At 51.1% G+C, this 25,522-nt stretch overlaps 1 long non-coding RNA gene across 4 annotated transcripts; it reads left to right on the forward strand.

Annotated features, from left to right (window-relative positions):
- Positions 1–18: 18 nt before the first annotated feature.
- On the forward strand, positions 19–7,902 carry LOC107969238 (uncharacterized). Of its 4 annotated transcripts, none has more exons than XR_010153247.1 (6): positions 19–845; positions 1,224–1,299; positions 3,804–3,858; positions 5,066–5,227; positions 5,915–6,071; positions 7,802–7,902. It is a non-coding gene; the product is annotated as an uncharacterized LOC107969238 (long non-coding RNA). The 4 variants fall into 4 exon arrangements; XR_010153246.1 differs by having other exon boundaries at positions 19–527; positions 676–845; positions 5,915–7,902; XR_008540445.2 differs by having other exon boundaries at positions 5,915–7,902.
- Positions 7,903–25,522: the final 17,620 nt, after the last annotated feature.

Genomic DNA, 25,522 nt, shown 5'->3' on the forward strand with positions numbered 1-25,522 from the left:
GACGAGCGGACGGGCGGGCGGGCGGGCGACGCGCGGGGGGAGAAGGAGAGCGAGAGCGCGAGGAAAAAAGTTCCCGGGCGGCCTGGCTGCGCTCGCTCGCGGCCCCGGGCGCCAGGTGGGCCGTGCGCGCCCCGACAGCACCCCCTGGCGGTCTGCGCGCCCCACTGCGCGCCCCCCGCCCGCCGGCCGGCCTGCGGGAGGGGGCCTCTGCGGTGGGATCCCGGTGCGGCCTGGGAGGACTCTAGCGCCCTGCGTACAGGAGCTTCCAGCGTCAGGCCAGGTCCCCACCCTCACCCCACCATTAGCCCTCACCTGTGCCCACTTCTTTGCAGTTTGAGAAACATTTTCGATTTCAAAACTCCATTGGCTTCATGTAAACTTCATTTACTGGGCACCTGGCACCTTGCTGAGTCTTGAGGAATCAGCAGAGACAATGCGGTCCCTGCTGTCGTGGAGCTGGCATCCTGGTGGGAAGAGACAGACAGCAAACAAATGCTTAGATACATGACGAAGATAATTTTAGAGCAGTAAGTGCTAGGACGAAAATTAGCAGGTGAAGTGACGGCTAGGGCTCCTTGGCTGGGGGAGAGAGAAGGAGGCCTGTCTGTGCAAAGATCTAAATAGCAAGAGGAACCGCCATGGGTAGAGTCTGGGAAGAGCATTTTGTTCTTTTAGGGGCAGGGTCTTGCTGTGTTGCCCAGGCCGAACTTGAATTCCTGGCCTCAAACAGTCCTCCCACCTCAGCCTTCTGAGTAGCTGGGACTACAGGGGCCTGCCCTCCTGGGAAGAGCATCACTGGCAGAAAGAACATCAAGTGCAAAGGTCCTGAGGCAGGAGAGAACTTGGTGAGTAAGTGGAATTGTGAGGAGGCCGTGAGCAAGGGGACAAGTAATGGGCACACTGAAGTCAGAGCTATATTGGGAGGGCCAGAGCCTGCAGGGCTGCAGAGAGCCCAGTGAGGAATTTGTTTGCAATTCTAGTGCAGGGAAGGTAGCCACTGGCAGACTTTAAACAGAGGCATGTTGAATGAGAGAGTCCTTGCATGAACTTAAGGTACAGACCTCAGAGCAATTTCATGCCTAGGTCTCTACTTGCCATAGCTCAGGTGGGAGCTCACTGCCACCTGCTTGGGAAGCCTCTCAGCCCCACCCAGCCTCTAGGGTCTGTGGGATATGACCCCATTAACAGCCCCATCGAAGCCTCCCTCATTTGTCCTTTGGTAGGGCAGAGGGGAGCTGGTCAAGGCATCAGAGCTTGTGGGTGACCTGGGACAAGTGAATCCTGCATCTGCAAAATAAGGTATTGTGATAGATGGGGGGCCCTCACTCTGTCCCAGGCCTGCTGTGCCCCTTCTGTGCATGGTCTCATTAGATCCTGGTGCCCCCTCTGTGAGGTCGGCTCATCACATTTTGTGGATGAGGAAACAGGTGCAGAGTGGTGAAGTCCCCTGTCCAGGTTCTCAAGCTACAGGACAGAATCAACACAGGTCCCCACAGTCCTTCCTACTGGACTTGGCTACCCGTCTCCCAGGGTGAATGTCAAGAGCAAGACAGAGCTGGATCCCAGTGCGAACTGTGTTGTTTTAAGCTTGTTTTAAGTGCGGTTTCTGGATGACAGATCTGGTTTATTTTTATTTATTTATTTATTTAATTTTTTTTTTGAGATGGAGTTTTGCCCCTGTTGCCCTGGCTGGAGTGCAATGGTGCGATCTTGGCTCACCACAACCTCTGCCTCCCAGATTCAAGCAATTCTCCTGCCTCAGCCTCCCGAGTAGCTGGGATTACAGACATGCACCGCCACACCCACCTAATTTTGTATTTTTAGTAGAAACAGGGTTTCTCCATGTTGGTCAGGCTGGTCTTGAACTCCTGACCTCAGGTGATCCACCTGCCTCGGACTCCCAAAGTGCTGAGATTTCAGGCATGAGCTACCGCGCCTGGCAAATCTGGTTTCTAAACGTGGCTCCTCTATGCCCAGCTGGGTGGCTTTGGGCAAACTACTTAACTTGCTGAGCCTCCGTTTCCTCATCTGTAGAATGGGGATAATAGTACCTACCTCATGGGTCTGTTGAGAGGATTGAATGAGGTACGTGTGGAAAGCATTTAGCTCACAGCCTGGCATGCAGTAAGTGCTGTTACTGCTTTAAGATGCTAGATTAATGGGAACAGTCCCTATCATCCATCCAGGGCTCCCAATCTCCACCCCGAGCTGGTCTCCTGCCCTCCCTGCCTTACCTTAACCTGCTCCTGAGTGGAGCCTAAGGGAAGGCTGGTTCTAGGGACCCCAGTGGGAGGCAAGACAAGGAGGTCTTGCTGGGAGATTTCTGGTTCCCACACAAGGGTCCCCAAGACTAGCTTCTCCACCTGGAGAGGGCAGGAGACCAGCTGGAACCCCAAGGAGAGTCAATTTTCTGGCCTTGGAATTAGGTATTTTTTATTTTGAAAATTCCTTGGTATCAAGTTTACATGACTGGGGCCACTGGACCCTGTAGGCAGGGCTGGGGGTACAAAGAAGATCACAAGCCTGGCCTCTTTGGGAGCCATAGCTCAGGCACCACTCAAGGAAGCACATTTGTTCAAGGGCTTAGCATTTCTGGATGTCAGTTCAGCGAAGGGTTGGAGGAGGTGGCGATTGAGCCAGACCTCAGAGGATGGGCAGGAAGGGAGCCCTGGGTTGCAAAGGGGATGGGTGTCCCAGAGAGTGAGAGGAGGAAGGAATATGCAGGCAGATGGAAGAGGGTGTGCGGTCAAGGTACTAACAACTGCTTTTGTGTGTGAGTGTGAATGTGTGTATATGTGTGTGTAAGACAGAGTCTCACTCTGTTGCCCAGGCTGGAGTGCAATGGTGTGATCATAGCTGACTGCAGCCTCAAACTCCTGGACTCAAGCAGTTCTCCCACCTCAGCCCCCTGAGTAACTGGGACCACAGGCATACACCACTATGCCTAGCCAATTTATTTTTTATAGAGATGGCATCTTGCTATGTTGCCCAGGCTGGTCTTGAATTCTGGGCTCAAGTGATCCTCCTGCCTTGGCCTCCTAAAGTGCTGGAATTACAAGTGTGAGCCACCACGCCTGACCAGAACTGCCACTTTTGAGTACCTACTGTGTGCCAGGTGCCTAGGGATGTTGTAACAAATTCCACAAGTGGCTTAAAATAACACAAATTTATTTATTTATTTATTTATTTATTTATTTATTTATTTATACAGAGTCTTGCTCTGTTGCCCAGGCTTGAGTGCAGTGGCGCAATCGTGGCTCACTGTAACCTCTGCCTCTCGGGTTCAAGTGATTCTCGTGCCTCTGCCTTCCAAGTAGCTGGGACCACAGGCACACACCACACCACCAAGCCTAGCTAATTTTTGTATTTTTTGTGGAGAGTGGGTTTCACCATGTTGCCCAGCCTAGACAGATTTATTCTTTACAGTTCTGGAGGTCAGAACTCCAAAATCAGTTTCACTGGGCTAAAGCCAAGGTGTGGGCTGGGCTAGCTCTCCTGGCGCCTCCAGGAGAGAATCTGTTCCTTGCCTTTTCCAATTTCTGGAGGTTGCCTGTGTTTCTCAGCTTGTGACCCCTTGGTGACCTCCAGAGGCTAGAACAGGCAAGAAAACAATTGCTTCCATTGTCCCAGCTTCTACTTCCTCCCTTGACCTTCCTGCCTCTGCTCATGAGGACCCTTGTGATTCCATTCCGGGCCACCTGGATAATCCAGGCTAATCCCTCCATCTCAAGAAGACTCTTAATTTGTTTAATCACATCTGCAAGGACCCTCTGAGTGCTGCCTTGCCTCAACTCATTTTACAGATAAGAAAATCAAGGCTCAGAGAGGTGAAGTCACTGATCCAAAGTCACACAGCAGGTGAGTTTAGTCACCCATTTCATGCATGGAGAGCCCACTGTGGGTCAGACACTGGGTTAGACCCTGGGTTGCAATGTGAAAGTTACCCATGAAGAGTGCTGTGGTGCCCAGGCATGCAGAGTAATGACCTAGTCCTGTCAAGGAATTCAGGGAAGGCTTCCTGGAGGAGGTGATTGGTGAGTTGAGCTTTCAAGAGTGATTTTCCTCTGCCTGCTTTAACCAGGGGAGGCTTCTGAACAAACGAGGGCCCTTCCAGAGGAGGACAGCCATAGGCCTAACCATCCTGAGACTGCTCTGAATGATGCTGGTTGAGAGGGCTCAGTCTTCTCAGAAGAGAACTAGGAACTGATCAGGGATCACTGTCAGCAGAGCTAGCCCCAAGACACTTCTGCTGCTGACCCTGCTTGTCATCCTTAGTTGCACACAGGTAGAAGGGTGAGCAGGGGTGTGCACGCTATGCAATGCAGAGGCTCAATAAAGTCAGTGTTGGGGCAGAGTCTCAAACTTGCAGCTCAAAGGCCGAACTCAGGCTGCTAGGTTTGTTTTGATTGGAAAGCAGAGCAAAAAGTGAAAATTTTGAAGTTGACATACGTTGCCAGGTGCAGTGGCTCATGCCTGTAATTCCAGCACTTTGGGAGGCCAAGGCGGGAGGATCACTTGAGCCCAGAGTTCGAGGCTAGCCTGGGCAACATAGTGAGACTCATTGCTACAAAAAAAAAAAGTTTTTTTTTGTTTGTTTGTTTTTTAAATTAGCCAGGTATAGTGGTGCATGTCTGTAGTCCCAGCTACTTGGAAGGCTGAGGTGGGAGAATCGCTTGAGCCAGGGAGGTCGAGGCTGCAGTGAGCCATGACAGTGCTACTGCACTCCAGCCTGGGGGACAGAGTGAGACCCCGTCTCAAAAAAAAAAAATAAGAGAGAGAAAAGCAAGAAAAGAAAGGAAAGAAAGAGAAAGAGAAAGAGAAAGAAAATAAATACCTTTAAGGAATCTAAGTTCTTCGGGGCCCCACCACTACCTATTGTTCTATACCCGCATTTAAATCACCTGGCTGACCAACCCCTCAGCACACCCCGACACACACACACACACACACACACACACACACACACACACACACACACAAAGCCTTGGGTTTCAGACACCTTCCCCCCAGGGTTCTTAACACTCACATCTGTGTGGCCTTGAACTTCCTGTCTGTTTTCTCATAGGTCAAAAGGAGATCATGTTTCCTGCCTGGAGGAGAGGCCCCGGTGGACTGGAATAGGGGAAAGTGGAGGGGGTGTATTTCAGGATAGAATCCTGCACCCTGCCAGGGACCACGCTTATCCTTGGCTCACTCAATAGGATGCAAGGGCGTTTACTGTGGCCAGGTGATTCCCGCAGCCGCTGTCTCACTAGGTCTCACCTGCATTTCAATAGCCTCCTTGTTCAGATGAGGAAACACACTTAGGGAATGAAGTCACTTGCCCAAGATCACACAGTCATACTTAGAGTAGGGATTCTCCTGGCCTGAGCTCCTGCCCACGCTGCTGCCCCGCCTCCTCTGCGATGAAAACTGGATGGAGGCTCCGGGCTGTTCTTACAGAGCCCAGGCAGAGTGTGAGTGTGCAGCAGGACTCCCATTAGCAAGCATGTAGCTAGTACTTATTTGGCACCTACTATGTGCATTTCAGTCTTATTATCTCCATTTTGCAGAGAACATAGAGGCCTAGAGAGGGGAGGAAACTCTCCCAGAATACCTTCTTCTGTGTAGGTAGCTGTCACCCAGGCTCTCTGCTTAGACAGTAACAGAGGAATGAGATGGAAAATCAGAACTCCTGCCCCAGCTCTGCCACCGTGCCACCAACAGCACGGCCTTGGGTACCTCCTCACCCTCTTTGAGACTCCGGTTTCTAACGAGGAGTGTAGCAATCCGTGCCTCCTGGGCTTATGACGATTTAAAACAGTTCAACATTGTAGAACTCTGGACCACCAACTGTTGCTGCTCCCCCTCACCCCATCAGCCTCCAGCACTTCTACAGAGAAGACAAATGTGAATGTGAACCTTTCTTTTGTAGGTCTTGTGAGTGCCCAGAGCCCTGTGGCAAGAGGCCTCTGCCAGGGAAAGGGATGCAGGGAAGTGGAGGCAGTGATGGGGAAGCAGAGCCAGGAGAGACCCTTGGGCTTCCTTCCTTCAAGGCCTCTGGTCTCTAGCAGAGAGAAGAGAGGGAGCAGGTGAGAGCCCCGCTTAGCTCTAGGCAATATTTTTTTTTTTCAGACAGGATCCCACTCTGTCACCCAGGCTGGAGTGCAGTGGCACAATCATGACTCACTGCAGCCTCAACCTCCCAAGCTCAAGCAACGCTCCCATCTCAGCCTCCCAAGCTCAAGCAACGCTCCCATCTCAGCCTCCCAAGCTCAAGCGACGCTCCCATCTCAGCCTCCCAAGCTCAAGCGACGCTCCCATCTCAGCCTCCCAAGTTGCTCGGACTACAGGTGCACGCTATCACGCCCAGCTAATTTTTGTATTTTTTGTAGAGATGGGTTTTTGCCATGTTGCTCAGGCTGGTCTTGAACTCCTGAGTTAAGTGATCTGCCTTGCCTACCTTGGCCTCCCATAGTGCTGGGATTATAGGCATGAGCCACTGTGCATGGCCAACTCCAGGCAAATTTGATCACCACAGAGAGGGGAATTCTGTCCAGTTCCAGGGATGCCCCTTAAGGGGTCCCAGACCAGCTGGGCCAGAGCCAGACAGGCCTCACTAAGATCTTCCATTCATTCATTCAATACATATTTATCGAGCCCAACTTCATTCTTTTTTTTGTTTTTGTTTTTGTTTTTTGGGTTGGAGTCTCGCTTTGTCACCTAGGCTGGAGTGTGGTGGCACAGTCTTGGCTCACTGCAACCTCCGCCTCCCGGGTTCAAGCAATTCTCTGCCTCAGCCTTCTGAGTAGCTGGGATTACAGGCACCTGCCACCACGCCCGGCTAATTTTTGTATTTTTAGTAGAGACGGGGTTTCACCATATTGGCCAGGCTGGTCTTGAACTCCTGACCTTGTGATCCACCCGCTTCGGCCTCCCAAAGTGCTGGGATTACAGGCATGAGCCACTGCGTGCAGCCGAGCCAAACCTCATTCTAGATTCCATCTCCAGGAATAATGATGTGGGACCCACCACACAGCCCCCATAGTCTGGCAAGTGAGACAGACATTGAACCCACTCTAAAGAAGGGTCTCATTATCCCAAGAAAAAGACCACTTTGACCACAAGTCAAAGCTCTGGGAACCAACATTTCTTAGTAATTGGGAAAAAAATGTTTAATTGGAATTTTGTTTTGAAAAATGAAATTTAAACTATGAAAATATACACATTTTATTTTCCACAAACAACATTTAGGTTAATATGCTAATTCTTAGATTAATGTGCTAATACTTAGTGTTATGGTTTGACTGTCCCCTCCAAAACTTATGATGAAATTTATTTATTTATTTATTTTTAGATGGAGTTTTGTTCTTGTCACCCAGGCTGGAGTGCAATGGCATGATCTCGGCTAAGTGCAACTCCTGCCTCCTGGGTTCAAGCAATTCTCCTGCCTTAGCCTTTTGAGTAGCTGGGATTACAAGTGGCCACCCCTACACCCAGCTAATTTTTATATTTTTAGTAGAGACAAGGTTTCACCATTTTGGCCACGATGGTCTTGAACTCCTGACCTCAAGTGATCTGCCTTCCTTGGCCTCCCAAAGTGCTGGGATTACAGTGGTGAGCCATCATGCCCGGGTGATTTATGATGAAATTTAATTGCCATTGTGAAGGTATTAAGAGGTGGGACTATTAAGAAGTGATTAGGTCATAAGGGCAAAACCCTCATGAATGGATTAATCTCTTTATTGAAGGAGTGATCTCATTATCAAGACACTGGATTTATTGTAAAAATGAGTTCAGCTCTCTCTTGCTCACTGTCTAGTGCTCTCTTGCCCTTCTGCCTTCCACCATGGGATGATACAGCATGAAGACCCCCACCAGATGCTGGTGCCATACTCTTGGACTTCCCAGTCTTCAGAAGCATGAGCCAAATAAATTTCTATTGTTTACAAATTACCCAGAGTGGTATTCTGTTTTAGCAGCAGAAAATGGAGTAAGACAATTAGAGTACAAAAAGTTCATTGGAGTAGGCATAGTTCTTCCCACAAAATTGCCTGATGGTCCTTACTAGAACCTTCTGGGTCCTAACAACCAGAATGCTTCATCACATCCCCCTGAGTTCTTTGGGCCACTCTGAGTTCTATGACATTCAAATCATTTTCTTCCAAAGCACAGGTTCATCTTTCTTCACATTGGGGGTTTTCATTATTTAGGCAGGGCTGACCCAGCCAGATAGATAGATCCTTGGTTTGTCAGCCACTGTGTGCAGAACCCAGGAGCTCTCCAACGTAACTCTCATCAACTTCAAGAAATTCTACAACTTTGAAGTTTTCCTTTGCTACCAGCTTGCATAAGCAGACCTGACAGACAGAAGAGATGCAGATGGGGGGGTGGACAGATGCTGGTGCTAGGCAGGGTGAGATGCTTGACTGGGAACCAAGTAAGTGGCCAGGACAGTACTAAATATATTCATGTTTTAACAACTCTTAACTTCCAACTCGGATAATGAATGCTCAGCTATGGGGCACCCTAATCATACAATTAACCGTATCAGCCCAAGATCTCTTGCATCTGGAGTTAGCGAGGGATAAAATTCCATCTTGTTTAAGCCGGTGTTATTGTGGATCTCTGTTATAAAGCCTCTGTCCTACCTAATACATCTAGTCTTTTGGTGGTAATTACAATCAATTTTCCTGTGGGCACCATTCTTTCCCACTTATGGCCCATGTGGTTCAGGCTGGGCGGTCCCTACCTCTAGGATGCAGAGATTGTCACGTGACTCAGGTTTGACCAAACTGCCCCATTTGCCTGGCCACAGGGATTGGTTCAGGGATGGTTCGAATGACCTAAGCCCTCCAGGAGTTTTGCTGGAAGCACTGAGCTTTGCTGGAGCCTCCAGGGGTAGTTGTTGAGACTGTGGGTCTGAAAACAGAGCCAATGGGGAAGAATGAGGAGTTGAGAGACATGGAGACACCCTCTGGGCACCTGGATTCAGCTGCGCCTGAAGCTCAGAAACCCCAGGACTTTAAGTCACTTGAGCCAATACATTCACCTTTTATCATAAACCAGTTTGAGCTGGTTTTCTGTCACTTGCCTGAAAGAGAACGGAGACTTTACACAGAGAAGAAAAATTTGGAATGGAGAGAAAAGGAGAATGAGCACTGTCTTCAAAGATCTAAAGGGCCGCCTGGGCTTTGTGTGATCACACACAGACTGTGTGGTTCCAGTGGGCAGAGGGACTGGACCAGGCTTCTGGCTCTTTATGAGGAACTTTCCCACAATTAGAGCTGTTCAAAGAGGGCCCCAGGCAATTTCAAGAGAGAGAGAGGAAGCTTCCCGTTTCTGGGGGTATGCAAACAGAGCCAGGATGTGGTGAAAGAAACTCAGGCTGACTAGGAGGACAGAGATCCTGTAATTTGTGAATGTGACTTAGTACCTCCAACCAGCTTTCATGTAGAGCCGGAGAATATCAGTCACACCCAATCTTTAATTATAAAATATTTAAGATATTCAAGAAGGTATGGAAAATAATTCACTGATCACCCCTGCATTCACCACTGTCAGCTCAAGAAATAAAACCACCAGGACAGCCGAGCTGCTGACCACAGACCCCTCCACCCTCCTGTTCCCCCGCTGGTCATTAAGCTTTGACTACCCATGCACAGTCCTAAGGGATATGTACTTCAGAGGTCTTTTTTAAATAGAGGGGTTAGAATTGCCATGCTTTCAGGCCCTACAGATTTTTTGTTATTAAATAAAAGTGCTTAGCTACTAATAAAACATGTGTTTTCTTTCTTTTTTTAATAATAGAAAAGTATGACAAGAGCAGTCCCTGAACAGTTTTTCATCTTGTTTATATGAAAGCCATTTCCTCACCTCCCCTCCCCACCCCCACCACCCAGCCTCCCGCACCTCGCTGTTCCCAGCTCTGGATTCCATCTCTGGGCTCTATTCCCTGCTGATAATCACAATTCCAGGATTGAGACTGAGATAAGGCGTATCAAGCACTTTGCACATTCCCTGGCATATAGTAAGCACTAATTTTAGCACTAGTTGTCATTATCACTGTCATTGCCATCTCGGGAATTGCTCCACCCCCATCCCCTCCCCTTGGCAGGAAGTTGCCAACCCTCCACTGCCTCTGCTCACCCACCTTCTTCAGGTTGTCCTGAAATTCCACTGATTTTACCCTTCACTACCTCCCAGACCACAATCTCTGCAACTGGTTTCCTTGCCTTCGGTCTCAAACCCCCATTCACCCTCCTCACGGTGGCCCAAGCAATTGTTCCTTTCCAGTATGTGGCTCCCTGGCTTGCCCCCACCTCCATGATGCCCCCAAGGCCCCATCCCTGCAGACTGACTTGCAGGTTCCTCAACTACCTCTTCCCTTACTCCTCTGAGCAGCCCCACGTGCTGTTCCCTCTGCCCAAGATGCCCTTCCCCTCTTGCTCTGTCTGGCTCCTCCCTCCATATCCTTCCAGGCTTAGCTCAAGAGTGGGCTCCTCCAGGATGCCCTCCCAGGCCCCCCGGTCAAATCAGGCTCCCGCTCCCTGGGCAGTGTGCCCAGGCCTACTCTACAAGCCTCTAACAGCCTCTGGGATCATGATTCTTTGTGAGTCTCCCTTGCTCCAGGTGGTGAATTTCTTGAAGGCAGGAGGAATGCTGTCTTCCTCGGCAAATCGCTGTTGCATAGCAATTTAAAAAATAGTATCCCTGACTTTTCTAAGCTTTTTGCTCCTTCCAACTCGCTTATGCTTCCCAAGAACCCGAGGGGGAGGTCCTGAACCAGCCCCATTTTACAGATGAGGAGGGGAGGCAGCGTGTGTGTGTGCTTCCTGCAGCTGCTGGAACAAATGACCACAAACCCAGTGGCTTAAAACAATGCACATCTATTCTCTTACAGTTCTGTACGCCGGAAGTCCAAAGTCAAGGTGTGGGCAGGGCTGGCTCTTCCTCGAGGCTCTGGGGGAGAATCCTTGCTTCCATCCTCATATCACAGCAACCTCCGCTTCTATCGGCGTAGCTCCTCCTCTCAGTCAAAGCTCCCTCTGCCTCTTTCTTATATACAAGGACACTTGTGATTACATTTGGGGCCCATCCAGATAGGCTGCAACAATCTTAAGATCCGTAATCTAATTATGTCTGCAAAGACCCTTTTGCCACCTGAGGAAGCACTGGTAGGCTCCGGGGATGAGGGTGTGGGGTCCTGGGAGGCCTCTGTGCAGCTGCCTCAGAGGGTAGCAGTGGCACAGCTGCAATGTGGACCCGGGGGGTCTGGCTCCAGATGTCGGTGCCATAGCACTTCCCTTGAAGATGATTCCCTGATTGTGGGGCTGGCCGTGCGGCAAGGCATTCCAGGCAGAAGGAAGAGAGCAGCCCCGGCCTCCAGGCAGGAAGGCAAGGGTAGCATGGGAGGAAAATCTGGCCTCCGCCAAAGTGAGGCACAACCAATATAGCTTTGTGGGCAGAGAGAGGGCACAGGTTACTTGGACCCTGATGGGGCATTGTTCTCCTTGGCCTGCATGCTGCAGGCCAAGGCTATGGAGCCTCCATGGAGGGCGGGGATGCACCTGTTCCTCCCACCTCCTCCCCACACCTAAACACCCTCAAAGAACAAAGGAAGAAGGGAGGCTGTGGGTTATCAGGGGCTGGATGATGGTCCCTTCATGGATGTAGTGTTTAGAATGTGCCAGGCAGTGAGCTAAACTATTTGTGTCTGTCTCTCATTTAATCTTTACAACCATAATACCTTTTATACCCATTTAATAGATGCACAAATTGAGGCTTATTAACAATGGCTAGTATATCTTGAGCATCAGCCACAGGCCAAACTCAACATAGGTTTGTGCTTATGTAATGCTCCCAGCTCCCAGCAGCCCTGTATGGAGGGGTGCCATCTGTCTGTATGGAGGGGGAAACAACTCATTGATATAAGTGAGCAGTTACAGAATGCTGAGGACGGTGTGGGCAGGTGGGAGGCCTCAATCGGGCACTGGAGCTGTAGTTTGGCATGAAAGTGGGGGACTGGCAAGGTCGAGACCAGGAGCAGATGGGGCTTGGGTGGGTGCAAGGAGCCCCCCAGGCCCCTCCCTGTCAGCCATGAGCAGCCGGGAGGTGTGCAGGCCCTGTAGGGAACCAGCATTGGTCCCAGGCTGTGGGATGGGGGTGGGGAGGGAGTAGGAGAGGGGCTGGGGCAGGGAGTGGGGAAGGGAGGATGGGATGGGGAGGGAGTGGGAGTGGGGGAGGGGAAGGGAGGATGGAGGGAGGAGGGAGTGGGGATGGGGGTGAATGGGAGGGAGTCAGTGAGGTCCATGAGGGTCACCATAGTAACAGGAGCCAGCTCTGCTCTGAGGCCTGAGTCTGAGCCGCCACGGGGAAGGAGATAAAAGGTTTTCTATCGATCTCTGTTGGGAAAGTCATCGGTGATAAGCTGGGCTGGAGGGGCCGGCTGGCGGGAGTGTGCATAGTGGCTGCACACGCATGGCTCAAGGGTGCCCAGGGAGCCCCCATAGACTGGGGTCAGACTGTTTGGGAGGTGACCGCTTGAGCCAGGGAGGGGCTGGGCTGGAAGCCACGTCTATCTGCTTCTCCTTTAACGGGGGCAGCTGGCTGGCTCAGCCTCCTGCCTCAGCCTTCCCTTCTGCTCAGTGGGGCAGTTGGGCCTAGGCTGCCTCCCTGGGGTGGGGGATGAGTCAGGGATGCAGAGGTGGGAGGGAGAGAGGAGCTCAGATGCTGTGGCTGCTCTGTGGTCTGCGCTGGAGGTTTGGCTGCAGGAAACTGGTCCTTTCTCTTCAGAAGTGCAGGCCCATCTGGGGCATCAGCAGCCACAGCTGGGGTGGGCTGGCAGTCTTGGGTGAGGACGAAGACTCCAGCTGCCCAAGAGCCAGGGCCAGACTGTCGTCCAAGGCCCCACTGAGCCAAGGGCATTCAGCTCAGGGCCCGTGTGTGTGTGTGTGCGCGCGCGTGTGCGTGTGTGTGTGCAGGTGTGGGCATGTGCAGCTGTGCCAGTGCCCCGCTAGGCCTTGAGTGTGTACAGGTCACCTGCCCCTGCCTGTCTCTGTCTGTGTCTGCACTCTTTCCCTCCACAGGTGTTAGAGCCTGCAATGCCCTGGATGCTGGGCTGGGTAGGGGTGCAACAGTGACTGAAGCAGACACAAATCCATGTCCTCATGGAGCCAACATTCTAGTGGGTATCTGGGGCAGGAGAGAGACAGACAAAATAGAAAGGTAAATATAGGAGCTATGGATGATGAGTGTCCCAGGGGGTGCGGGAGGGGGTGGGAGGGGGAAGCAGCTTGTTAGTTAGGTGAGAGAAGGTGGTCTTAGAGCCTCTAGAGACCTGAGGGAGGCAGGGGACAGATGTGTGGGGAGCTGGGAAGAGGAGACAGCGGGTGTAAAGGTCCTGAGGCAGGAGTGTGCCGGGAGCAGTGGGGAGGCCTGTGGGGCTGAAGAGCAATGCATGGGGGCAGAGAGCAGGAGGCAAGGACAGGGAGGGTCAGGACCAGCTTGGGTGGCCACAGTGTACAGTGGGGCCTCTGGCTCAGACCCTGAGTGACGGGGGCCTTCAGGGAGAGCTGGGATCACCCCTAGGTCCTCACAGTGCACCCTGGCTGCTGAGAGGGGCCAGGGCAGGAGCAGGAGGCCTGGGAATCCAGGGGGCCCTGGCCAGGGTGGGGCTGTGGGCAATGAAAAGATTCCAATTCCAAATATACCTTGAAGGTAGAATAAACAAGAATTTCTGACGTGGGGTGAGGAGAGGAGCCCAGGACACTCCAGAGTTTTCCACCTGAGCAAGAGCAGGGTGTTGCCTGAACAACAGATGGCGTGCCCAGGCCCTCTGTGGCATCTAACTGTTGTTAGAGGCCCAGGTGTAAGGAGGGAGGGGTGTGCATCTGTCCACACACGTGGGTGGGGTGTGTGCAACTCTGTGTGCAGCCCTAGAGGGCCAGGCTGGGGTCTCAGGGCTGCTGGTTGGAGCCTTACCCCATTCCTGATGGGGCCAGCTCCCAGCCACCGCTGGAGGCGAGAATGGCCCCTTCCTGGCTTGCTCCTGGGGGGCACTCAGCTCTTTCTGCTCTCCTGAGTCCCTAGAAATGAGGGTGCACTCAGCCATGCCACATCCCCTGCCCTTCTCCTTCCTGCTGCCCTCCAGGGCCTGTGGGATGGGGGCAGCAGACAAAAGGGAGAAAAAACCAAGGAGGGAGGGGCCATGGCAGGCCCCTGAGAGTCATCTGTGGGGTGAACACAGCCCTTTAGACATAACCCTCCCAAGACCCCCACCTGTTGCTGGGATAGACGTTGTTGGAGTCTGTTCTGGGGCCCCTGAGAGGAGGAACCTGCCCAATAGCAGAGACACTGACCCCCACGCTGAGGTCACCTCCCTCCAAAGCCAGAAAAAAATCCCATTGATCCACTCAGCTCTCAAAGTTCATCTACCCTCCTTCTCCATTTCCCCAAATCCTGGTCATTCTCCAAGACCAGCTGACCCTCTGGCTTCTGGGAACCTGGTGAGGCACCAAGAAGGTGGGTGCTTGAGTCAGCCAGAGGGCTCATGCTTCTGCCCTGCCACCTGTTGCTGTGTGACCTTGGGCAAGTCACATCACCTCTGAGCAGGCACTTCCTCCCCCTGTAACTTGGAGCTGCTAACAGCTTCTCTGTGGGGCCATTCAGAGGTAAGCTGCACAGAGGACTTAGCTGTTGCTTCTGTGAGCCTTGGTTTCCTAATCTGTCAAGGGCTGTGGGAAGATGAAGTGAGACGCTGTGGAGGCCCAGCTTGGAGGCCACGGTGTGCCTCCCCTGAATTCATGTCTTCCTGCTCCCAGGACCTACCCATCCGTCTCTCTGTGCTCCTCACTCTACTTCTCTGAGAGCCCCACTGTTCTGGGGAGCTCTCACCAGCCATGGTCACAGGCTCTCGGGGCCTATGGTGTCAGCGCTGATGAGGTCTCAGGTCTGTCACTGTACCCGGCCCCACAGCCAGAGCTAAGTTTGGGAGTTGGCCACGGAGTGTCTGCGGCTTATGATGGTAGGCTGAAAAATGGCCCCTAAAGATATCCAGGTCCTCATCCCTGGAACGTGTGGGTGTCCCCTTTACAGCCAAAAAATGGGCTCCTGCAGATGTGCAAAGTTAAAGGTCTTGAGATAAGGAGATGATCCTGGGCTATCCAGGGGTTTCTTAAATGCTGTCCCTAGTGTCCACAACAGAGAGAGGCTGAGGGAGACTCGACAACACAAGCACGGAGGAGGAGACTGCGTGGCCACCGAGGCAGAGACCAGAGTGATGCAAACACAGCCAGGGATCACCAGGGCAGCTGGCAGAGGCTGCAAGGGGCCCTGCACGGGTTCTCCCCTGGCACCTCCGAGGGGGCACAGCCCCACAGACGCCATGACTTGAGACCAGTGATACTGATTTTGGACACCCAGTCTCCAGAACTGCAAGAGAATCATTTCTGCTGTTCTAAGCCCCCACATGTGTAGTAACTCTTTACAGCAGCAACAGGGAACTAACACTCACAGCTTAGGATTTCCTGGCTACTGCCCAGACCTCGCCCTGCCTCATGTCCATCCAGAGCTGGGCGTGAGTGTGTAGGGTGTGCAGGTGGCCATTTACTCCTGCAGGCCAGCAGGGGCCCCGGGATCCTGGGCAGGTAGAGGGGATGGAGGATGGACAGGCTCTGGAAGCCCAGACCATGTGGATGTTCTGTGAACTGCTGGACCCTCAGCCCAGGCCCAGGAGCATGGGAGGAGTAAGCCACAGAGCATGTGTTGGCTGCTTGTGTCCACACACAGCTGGGGGGTGTGTTTGGTGCATGTCCACGTGGTGGGTTGTGCGGGTATAGAGGTGGGGAGTAGGCACTTGTGCACCTGGTATAGACCCAGTGGAAAACCCAGGTGTGCCAGAAACAGCCAGCTTCCTTTTTTCTTTTTCTTTTTCTTTTTTTGAGATGGATCTCACTGTGTCACCCAGGCTGGAGTTCAGTGGTGTGATCTCGGCTCACTACAACCTCCACTTCCCGGGTTCAAGCGATTCCCCTGCCTCAGCCTCCCAAGTAGCTAGGATTACAGGCGCCAGCCGCCACGCCCGGCTAATTATTTTGTATTTTTAGTAGAGATGGGGTTTCAGCATGTTGGCCAAGCTGGTTTCGAACTCCTGACCTCAAGTGATCCACCCTCCTTGGCCTCCCAAAGTTCTGGGATCACAGGCATGAGCCACCACGCCCGGCCCCTTTTTTTCTTTAAATCATCTTACATCCTGTTCTAAGCCCCTATCCTGCTGGCTGGTGGGCAATTGGATCTCAGCCATTATTGGGACCTTCTTTCTTCTCCAGAGCCACACAAAGGTCCCAAGGCCATGCTGAGTCTGGCCACCAGCTCTGGCAAAGGAGGCCAGCAAAGCTCTCTGAGACAAGCTAGGGACCAGGCTGCCTGCACTGGAGCATGGGGTGGGGTTAGTAAAACAGAACAAAACCAAAATTAATATCTGCTGTTTGTCTAGAACCCTGGAGCTTTGCTGCTCAATATGGTTGTCATTAGCCATGTGTAGCTAGGTACATTTCAATCAATGTAAAAGAAATAAAACTTAAAATTGTGTGTGTGTGTGTGTTTCTTTTAGAGTCTCACTCTGTCACCCAAGCTGGAGTACAAATGGTGCGGTCTCAGCTCACTGCAACCTCCACCTCCCGGGTTCAAGCGATTCTTCCGCTTCAGCCTCCCTAGTAGCTGGAACTATAGGCACATGCCACCACACCCGGGTAATTTTTGTATTTTTAGTAGAGACAGGGTTTCACTCTGTTGGCCAGGCTGGTCTTGAACTCCTGACCTTGTGATCCGCCCACCTTGGCCTCCCAAAGTGCTGGGATTACAGGCGTGAGCCACCGCGCCCGGCCTTTAAAATTGTTATTATTATACTAGTCACTTTCTGGTGTTCAGGAGCGGTGTGTGGCCACCCTGTGGGACCTGGTATAGGAAGTTCTATTGGGCTGTACTGCCAGAAACGTTCAACCACTGACACGAGTTCTGCCCCTCTGAGTGGGGTGACCTGCCCATTTACAGATGGGAATGCAAGGATCAAGCACAAAATGACTTACCCAAGGTCACTGGCAGCAGTTGGCACCTCCAAGCTCCATGGGCAGTGGCACCCCGGGCCATGGGGTAGAGTGGGTGCTCGCCAATGTTGGCTGCTGAGTGAACGTGCCAGTGCCGTCCTCTGCCTCCTTGGAGGAAAGCTGCCTGTGAAGAACAGTCCTGCCCTCGTTCAGAGGTATGGCCTCCTGAGCTCAGCCTGGTAAGGCGCTGTGTGGCTCCAGCCCTACCTCAGGTACCACACTTTGCCTCTTTGGGACCCTGTGTCCCCATCCACAAGATGGAGATTGTGACCACTGCATAGGGCTGCCTGGGATTTCCATGAGTTAATGTCTGTGAAGTGCATAGTACAGTCTAACTCAATCATACGACGTTTGAGAGATGATGGGATTTGGCACACAGGAATGAGCACTGCGCCTCCTCAGAGTGACTCCCAGAGGTCAAGCTGGGATTTACTTAGACTGAGACCCGCAACCTTATCATGCTTCTAGCATTCATCTGACAAACATCTATTAAGCTTGCTTTTGGGGGCCACGACTGATGTAAGCCTGAAGCTGTGAGGTCTACCCTAGGCTAGGGAAGGTTATTCTGAGAAGAAAGTGAACCCCAAGGAAGGGGAAATCCAGAAGAAGATTCCTGATGACATCTGACAGCTGGATCCAGCTGTTCCTGAAGCTTTTATATTCCTGTTTTGTTTGCCAATAATTTTTTTTGTCATTTACAACTCAAAGCCAGGCCGTCTGGTCCAACCCCTTGTCCCCTGATACTTGATGCTTCTCCATAGCAGCTATGACAGTCTCTGCTTGGATGCTGCTCATGATGGGGATCTCACTACCTACCAAGGGAGCTCTATAAGGGCAGAACCAACTCTGGTGCAAGTGAGAGCTGATAATCTGTTGCTCTTGTCTGGAAATGGTGTGCACAGCTGGGAGCTCCCCTGGATTGGATGCAGGGCAGTGGAAAGAGGACCCTTCATGGTTCAGTAGACCTGAATTCAAATTTCAGGCCTGGTGGTGACTCACTGTGTGACCCGAGTGAGGCAAGGGACTTCCCCTACCTGAACCTCAGTTTCAGCATCTGTAAAATGGTCTCCCTGGCCACATTGATTTGGTGAGGACACCACAAGGATTAAGCAAGAAAATGTGTGTGAAGCTCTGGGCGCACGCCAGTGTGTAGCACACAGGGGACACCTGAGGGCCACATCCCTCCTGTGGGTAACGCTAATGGACACTGCACACCCATCTGAGAGGGTCCACTCTGCGTCCATAAGAGGTTGGCACTGGGGAGTCCGCACTGGGCCAGGATGCTCCTGCTCTGCGGAGCGTCTGCCGCAGCTGTGACTCACAGCCCGACCACACTCACAGCCCAAGACTCGGAGCCGTCTGTTGTTATGGCGACGCAAGCCCACTGGAGTCCTCGGCTGCCAGTCATCAAGGTCTGACGCTGGGGGTGTGTTTTGGCGTGTGGGTGTGGCCTGTGTGTTTGTGTAGGGGGATGGGCGTGTGAATGCTATTCCTGCGTGTTCAAGGCAGTGTGCTGGTGTTTGTGTGTGGACTTCCTGTGTGTGCAAGACTGGGCATGTCTGCATTGAGGGCGTTTGTCTGTGTGTGGTGTTGAGCTGTGTGTGCGGTCTGGGTGTCTGTGGGCTGTGTGTGTGTGTAATGTGCCTCAGGAACGCTGGCCCTGAGGCAGGGTGGACAGGAGGGTGGCCCAGGGAGGGGTGTAGGCCTGGGTGTCTATCGCTCTGACCTGGTGGCCCTGGGTTGGTCACTGCACCTTTCTCAGCCTGTTTCCCCCTCAATAAGCACAGCAGGTTGCAAAGGGCACTCACACTCGCTATTTCATTTAATCCTCCTGTGATCCTGTACCAGCAGCTGCTCACTCAACTCATATTTAGAGTCCACTCTGTGTCAGGCCCTGGGGATACAGCCACGAACACAGACTTCCTCCGCTGAGGGTCTCCAGTCTCCAGTCTGGTGGGAGACGGACAATACACAAACAAGCAAACAAAACCAGAGACTCCAGTGGGTGCTGGGAGAAGGAACAGCAGGAGGAGGGCACAGAGAGTGATGGGGTGGAAACTGAGGACAGGGTGGTCAGAGAGGTGACTTACGAGCAGAGGTTTTGAGGAAGGAGGCCAGAGTCATGGGAAGAGCATCGCAAGCATCGCAACAGTAAGTGCAGAGGCCCTGAGGCAGGTGGAGGTTCATGTATCTGTGGCCCAACGAGCAGGCCGCGCACTGCAGCGGTGTGGGTGGGATGGGCAAGGCCACTGCCATTTGCAGTTTGTGGATTCCAAGGCAAGTGCACTGGTGAAAACAGCCCATTGTTCATCCACTGATGAATGGAGAGGCAACATGCGGTATGTCCAGACAAGGAAATAGTATTTGTCAATAAAAAGGAACAAGTGGCCAGGCGCGGTGGCTCATGCCTGTAATCCCAGCACTTTGGGAGGCCAAGGCGGGCAGATCACTGAGATCAGGAGTTTGAGACCAGCCTGACCAACATGGAGAAACCCTGTCTCTACTAAAAATACAAAATTAGCCAGGCTTGGTGGTGCATGCCTGTAATCCCAGCTGCTTGGGAGGTTGAGGCAGGAGAATCGCTTGAACGCAGGAAGCGGAGGTTGCAGTGAGCTGAGATCGTGCCATTGCACTCCAGCCTGGGCCACAAGAGTGAAACTCCGTCTCAAAAAAAAGGAACAAGCTACTGGTACGTACAAAAATATCAGTGAATCTTAAGTGGATTATGCTGAGCAAAAGTAGCCAGCCTTGAAAGGCTGTAGGCTGCAGGATTCTATTATGTGACATTCCGGGAGTGACAAAATGATAGGGACAGAAAACTAATCAGCGGTTGCCAGGAACTGGGGATGGGGAAAAGGCTGACCTGACCACAAGGGGGCTTGAGGCAGTTATGTGATTTGACACATTTGTCAAAATCCATAGAATTGCATGCTAAAAATTGATGAGTTTAATTGTATGTAAATTATACGTCAATATACCTGGCCACACACCAACACCCAACATCTCACAAAGCTTGGGGCTGAGTGACCCTTCCACCTCCCGGAGAGCTCGTGAGAGCAGCTCTGGGAAACACACTTTTCTTCAGGTCCTGTCATTTCATTTTCAACTGCCTTGTCCTTAATCTGTCTTTGCCGTGAATATAGTAGTTTATTTTCTTTTTTGTTTATGCTTTTGTTTTTGTTTTGTTTTGAGATGGAGTTTTGCTCTTGTAGCCCAGGCTGGAGTGCAATGGCGCGATCTCAGCTCACTGCAACCTCCGCCTCCTGGGTTCAAATGATTCTCCTGCCTCAGCCTCCTGAGTAGCTGGGATTATAGGCGCATGCCACCACGCCCAGCAAATGTTTGTATTTCTAGTAGAGATGGGATTTCACCATGTTGGCCAGGCTGGTCTTGAACTCCAGACCTCAGGTGATCCACTTGCCTCGGCCTTCCAAAGTGCTGGGATTACAGGCGTGAGCCACTGTGCCCAGCTGGTAATTTCTCAGTAAATATTTGATCAACTGATCTGGAAATGCTTCGCATCCAAAACTGAGGGCCCTTGTTCTCAGCTGCTGAGGAAAGACCAGGCAAAAGCGTCAGGGACTTGACCAGGAGGGGTGTGTGCGTATGCTCGTGTGTGTGTGTGTGCACGTGCATGTGTGTAAGGCAGGGCTCGGTGCACACCATGCTGAGTGTTTTTAGCAGAATGTGGTGGTCCATGGAGGGCATGAGCACCCCAGTTCTCCTTCCTGGCACCAGCCAAGGTGAAGTGCGCTTCTTCACGCACTTCAAGGTCAAGGCTGTCTGTAACTTGCTTTGGCCAATGAAATGTGAGCAGAAATGAGGATGTCACTTCCCGGAAGCAGCTTCGGGAGTTGGTGTGCAATTCTTCACTTTCCTTTCCCTGAGCTGGTGAGACCCCATCAAAACAGAATCTCGGTCAGCCTGGACCCAGACTGGCTGCACCATGTAGTGTCTTCCTGCTCCCTGGTCAGACGTAGCATGAGCAAGAAATCAACTTTTGCTCCTTATGTATGTAAGTATTTTTTTTAATAGACTTTCTTTCTTGTTGGAGCAGTTTTAGATTCACAGCCAAACTGAGTGGAAGTTGCAGAGATTTCCCGTGTCCTTGCTGCCCCCACATGTGCACAGCTCCCCACCCCCATTGTCAGCACCCCCCGCCAGATGGTACATTTGTTCCAGTCCGTAAACCTACATCGACACATCATTATCACTGGAAGTCCGTGGCTTAGGTTAGGGTCCCTCTTGGGGTTGTTCATCTGTAGTTATAATGCCATGGGTCATACTGACTTGTTCCACGGCCCTGCAATTTCTCTGTGCTCTGCCTATTCATCTTCCCCACAAACCCTGACTTTTTTTTTTTTTTTTTTTTTTGAGACAAAGTCTTGCTCTGTCTCCCAGGCTGGAGTGCAGCGGCACAATCTCGGCTCACTGAAACCTCCACCTTCCAGGTTCAAGTAATTCTCCTGCCTCAGCCTCCCGAGTAGCTGGGACTACAGGTGTGCACCACCACGCCCGGCTAATTTTTGTATTTTTAGTAGTATGGAGTTTCACCATATTGGTCAGGCTGATCTTGAACTTGTGACCTCGTGATCTGCTCACCTCGGCCTCCCAAAGTTTTGGGATTACAGGCGTGAGCCACTGTGCCCTGGCCACAAACCCTGACCTTTTTACTGTCTCCATAGTTTTGCCTTTTCCAGAATGTAACATATTTAGAATCACACAGTATGTGGCCTTTTCAGATTGGCTTCTTTTACTTAGTAAAATTCATTTAATATTTCTCCATGTCTTTTCGTGGCTTACTAGCTCATTTCTTTTTAGCACTGAATAATATTTCATTGTCTGGGTGTGCCACGGTTTATTTATCCATCCACCTACTGAAGGACATCTTGGTTGCTTCTAAATTTTGGCAACTATGAAAAAAGCTGCTATAAACATCTGTGTGCTGGGTTTTTTGTGGATATATGTTTTCAACTTATTTGGGTAAATACCAAGAGGCATGACTGCTGGATCACATGGTAAGAATCTGTTTCATTTGTAAGAAAATTGCGTGTCTTAACTCAGGCTGCCATAACAAAATACCACAGGCTTTGTGGCTTAAACAACAGAAATTTATTTCTCACAGTTCCGGAGGCTGGAAGTCCAAGATCAAAGTGTGGGCAAGGTAGGTTTAATCCTGCAGCTCTTCTCTGGGCTCAGAGATGGCTGCCTTCTTGCTTTGTCCTCACATGGTGGGGTGGGGAAGAGAGAGAGGCAGCCAGCCCAGAGCTTGCTCTCATGTCTCTTCTTATAAAGACACTCATCCTATTGGATTGGGACCCCATCCCTATGATCTCATTTAGCCTTAATCACCTCCATAAAGGCCCTGTCTCCAAATAAATACAGTCACAAAGTGGGCTGGGGCTTCAGCATACGAACTTTGAGAGAACAAAAACATTCAGTCCATAACACTGCCAGACTGTCTTCCAAAGTGGCTGTATCATTTTGCATTCCCACCAGCATGAATGAGAGTTCCTGTGGCTCCACATCCTCACCAGCATTTGATGTCGTCAGCATTCTGGATCTTGGCCATTCTGATAGGTGTGTAGAGGCTCTCACTGCTGTGTTAATTTGCATTAACCTGATGATGTATGATGTTGAGCCTCTTTTCATATGCCTTTTTGCTATCTGTGTATCTTGGGTGAGGTGTCTGTTTAGATCTTTTGTTTTTTTAGAGATGGGGTCTTGCTATGCTGCCCAGGCTGAACTTGAACTCCTGGGATCAAGCAATCCTCCTGCCCCACCCTCCTTAGTATCTGGGACTACAGTAGTATGCCACCACATCCATCCCTATTTTTTAACTGGATTGTTCATTTTCTTACTGTTGAGTTTTAAGAGTTCTTCATAAATTTTGGATAACAGCCCTTTATCAGATATGTCTGTGGCAAATATTTTCACCCAGTCTCTGGCTTGGCTTTTCATTCTCTTGACAGCCTTTTGTAGAGCAGAGCAGAAGTTCTTTATTTTAATGAGGTCCAACTTACTAATTCTTTCTTTCACAGATTGTCCCTTTGGTGTCGTATCTAAAAAGACATTGTGCAACCTTGATTGATTGATTGATTGATTGATTGATGGAGACAGGGTCTTGCTCTGTCACCCAGGCTGGAGTGCAGTGTGGGCAATCACAACTTGCTGCAGTCTTAAACTTCTGGGCTTAAGTGATCCCCCTGCCTCAGCCTCCCCAGGGGGATCTGCCCCCTGGGACTGCTGGTGTGTGCCACCATGCCTGGCTAATTTTTAATTTTTTTGTAGAGACGTGGTACTTCACTATATTGTCCAGGCTGATCTTGAGCTCCTGGCCTCAACTGATCCTCCCACCTCTGCCTCCCAAAGTGCTGGGATTACAGGCATGAGCCATGCACTGCCCAGGTGCAAACTTTGTTCTTAAAAGCTGGCCAGGCACAGAGGCTCAATGCCTATAATCCCAGCACTTTGGGAGGCCGAGACGGGCAGATCACTTGAGGTCAGGAGTTCAAGACCAGCCTGGCCAACATGGTGAAACCCCATCTCTACCAAAAAATACAAAAATTAGCAGAGCATGGTGGCAGGTGTCCGTAGTCCTAGCTACTCAGGAAGCTGAAGCAGGAGAATTGCTTGAACCTGGGAGGCAGAGGTTGCAGTGAGTCGAGATCATGTCAGCCTGGGCAACAGAGTGAGACCCTCTCACCACTCACAAAGCTGCAGCTGGAGCCAGTGACACTGCTGTAGGGACACGTGCCTTTGCAGCAGGGAGGAGCTTCTCCCACACTTTCCCACCAGAAAGCATTCTGGTCACACATGTCAGTGAATCTAATGGTCAGAGCCAAGTTCACATCTAGAACCGAGCTGCAAGAGAGTCTGGGACTATGATTTCAGGTTTCCAGACTCACTGTTCAGGAAAGCATATGAAAAGGAGGTAGGGACAGGGGCTGTAGGCCACTTGACTTTGGTCAATGCAGGGGGGCAGTGGGAATTGAGGGGGGGGTCACCACTGCAAATGAGAAGACGCAGAGCATGAGACATGGGAAGGATACCAGGAGGGGTGAGCAGGCTCAGACTGGGTAGAGGGTTGAAAGGAAGAGGGTGCCCCAAGGAAAGAGCAGAGGCCAGAGGTTGGCACTGGCCAGGTGGAAAAGCCTGGGGATGAGATGAGAGAGGGAGGGGGTAGATTACAGTGTGACCCTGGATGTAGTGGGTTGAATAGTGTCAAAATTCATGTCCAACCTGACTGTTATGATTCGACCTTACTTAGAAACAGGGTCTCTGTAGATATAATTAATTACAGATCTCAAGGTGAAATCATTCTGGATTTAGCTTGTAATCTTAGTGCTTTGGGAGACCACTGAGGCAGGAGGATCACTTGAGGCCAGGAGTTCAAGGCTGATCTATGATTGCACCACTGCACTCCAGCTTGGATACAGCACTGCACTCCAGCTTGGATGACAGAGCAAGACCCTGTCTCAAAAAAAAAAAAAAAAAAAAAAAAAAAAAGAACAGGGGAGGACACAGAGACACACATCTTCCCATGTGAAGACTAAGGCAGAGATTGAAGTGATGCAGCCACAAGCCAAGGAATGCTGGGAGGCAGGAAAAGATCCTTCCCTAGAGCCTCTGGAGGGAATGCAGCCCTTGCAGATACCCTGATTTTGGACCTCCAGCTCCAGAACTTCAAGAGAATAAATTTGTTGTAAGCCACCTTGTTTGTATTGCTTTGTTACAGCAGCCACTGAAAATGAATACACTGGCCAAGTGAGAGAGTTTTGATGTTTGTCTCCTCCACATCTCATGTTGAAATGTGATCCCCAATATTAGAGATGGGGGCTGGGCATTGTGGCTCACACCTGTAATCCCAACAATTTGGGAGGCCAAGACAGGTGGATTGCTTGAGTTCAGGAGTTCGAGACCAGCCTGGACAACATAGTGGGACCCCATCTCTAAAAAAAAGATCCAAAAGTAGCTGCATGTGGTGGCACATGTCTGTAGTCCCAGCTACTTGGGAGGCTGAGGTAAGACGATTGCTTGAGCCCAGGAGGTTGAGGTTGCGGTGAACTGTGGTCGCACCATTGCACTCTAGCCTGGGAGACAGAGCAAGACCCTGCCTCCAAAAAAAAATATATATATATATATATGTGTGTGTGTGTATATATATGTGTATATATATACACACATATACACACACACATATATAATGTGTATATATATATATACCTATTTTATTTTATTTTGAGACAGAGTCTTGCTCTGTGGCCCAGGCTGGAGTGCAGTGGCGTGATCTCTGCTCACTGCAAGCTCCGCCTCCCAGGTTCACGCCATTCTCCTGCCTCAGCCTCCTAAGTAACTGGGACTACAGGCACCTGGCACCACGCCCAGCTAATTTTTTGTATTTTTAGTAGAGACGGGGTTTCACTGTGTTAGCCAGG

The sequence above is a fragment of the Pan troglodytes genome, chromosome 19, assembly GCF_028858775.2.
Source record: "Pan troglodytes isolate AG18354 chromosome 19, NHGRI_mPanTro3-v2.0_pri, whole genome shotgun sequence".
Classification (NCBI taxonomy): Eukaryota; Metazoa; Chordata; class Mammalia; order Primates; family Hominidae; genus Pan; species Pan troglodytes.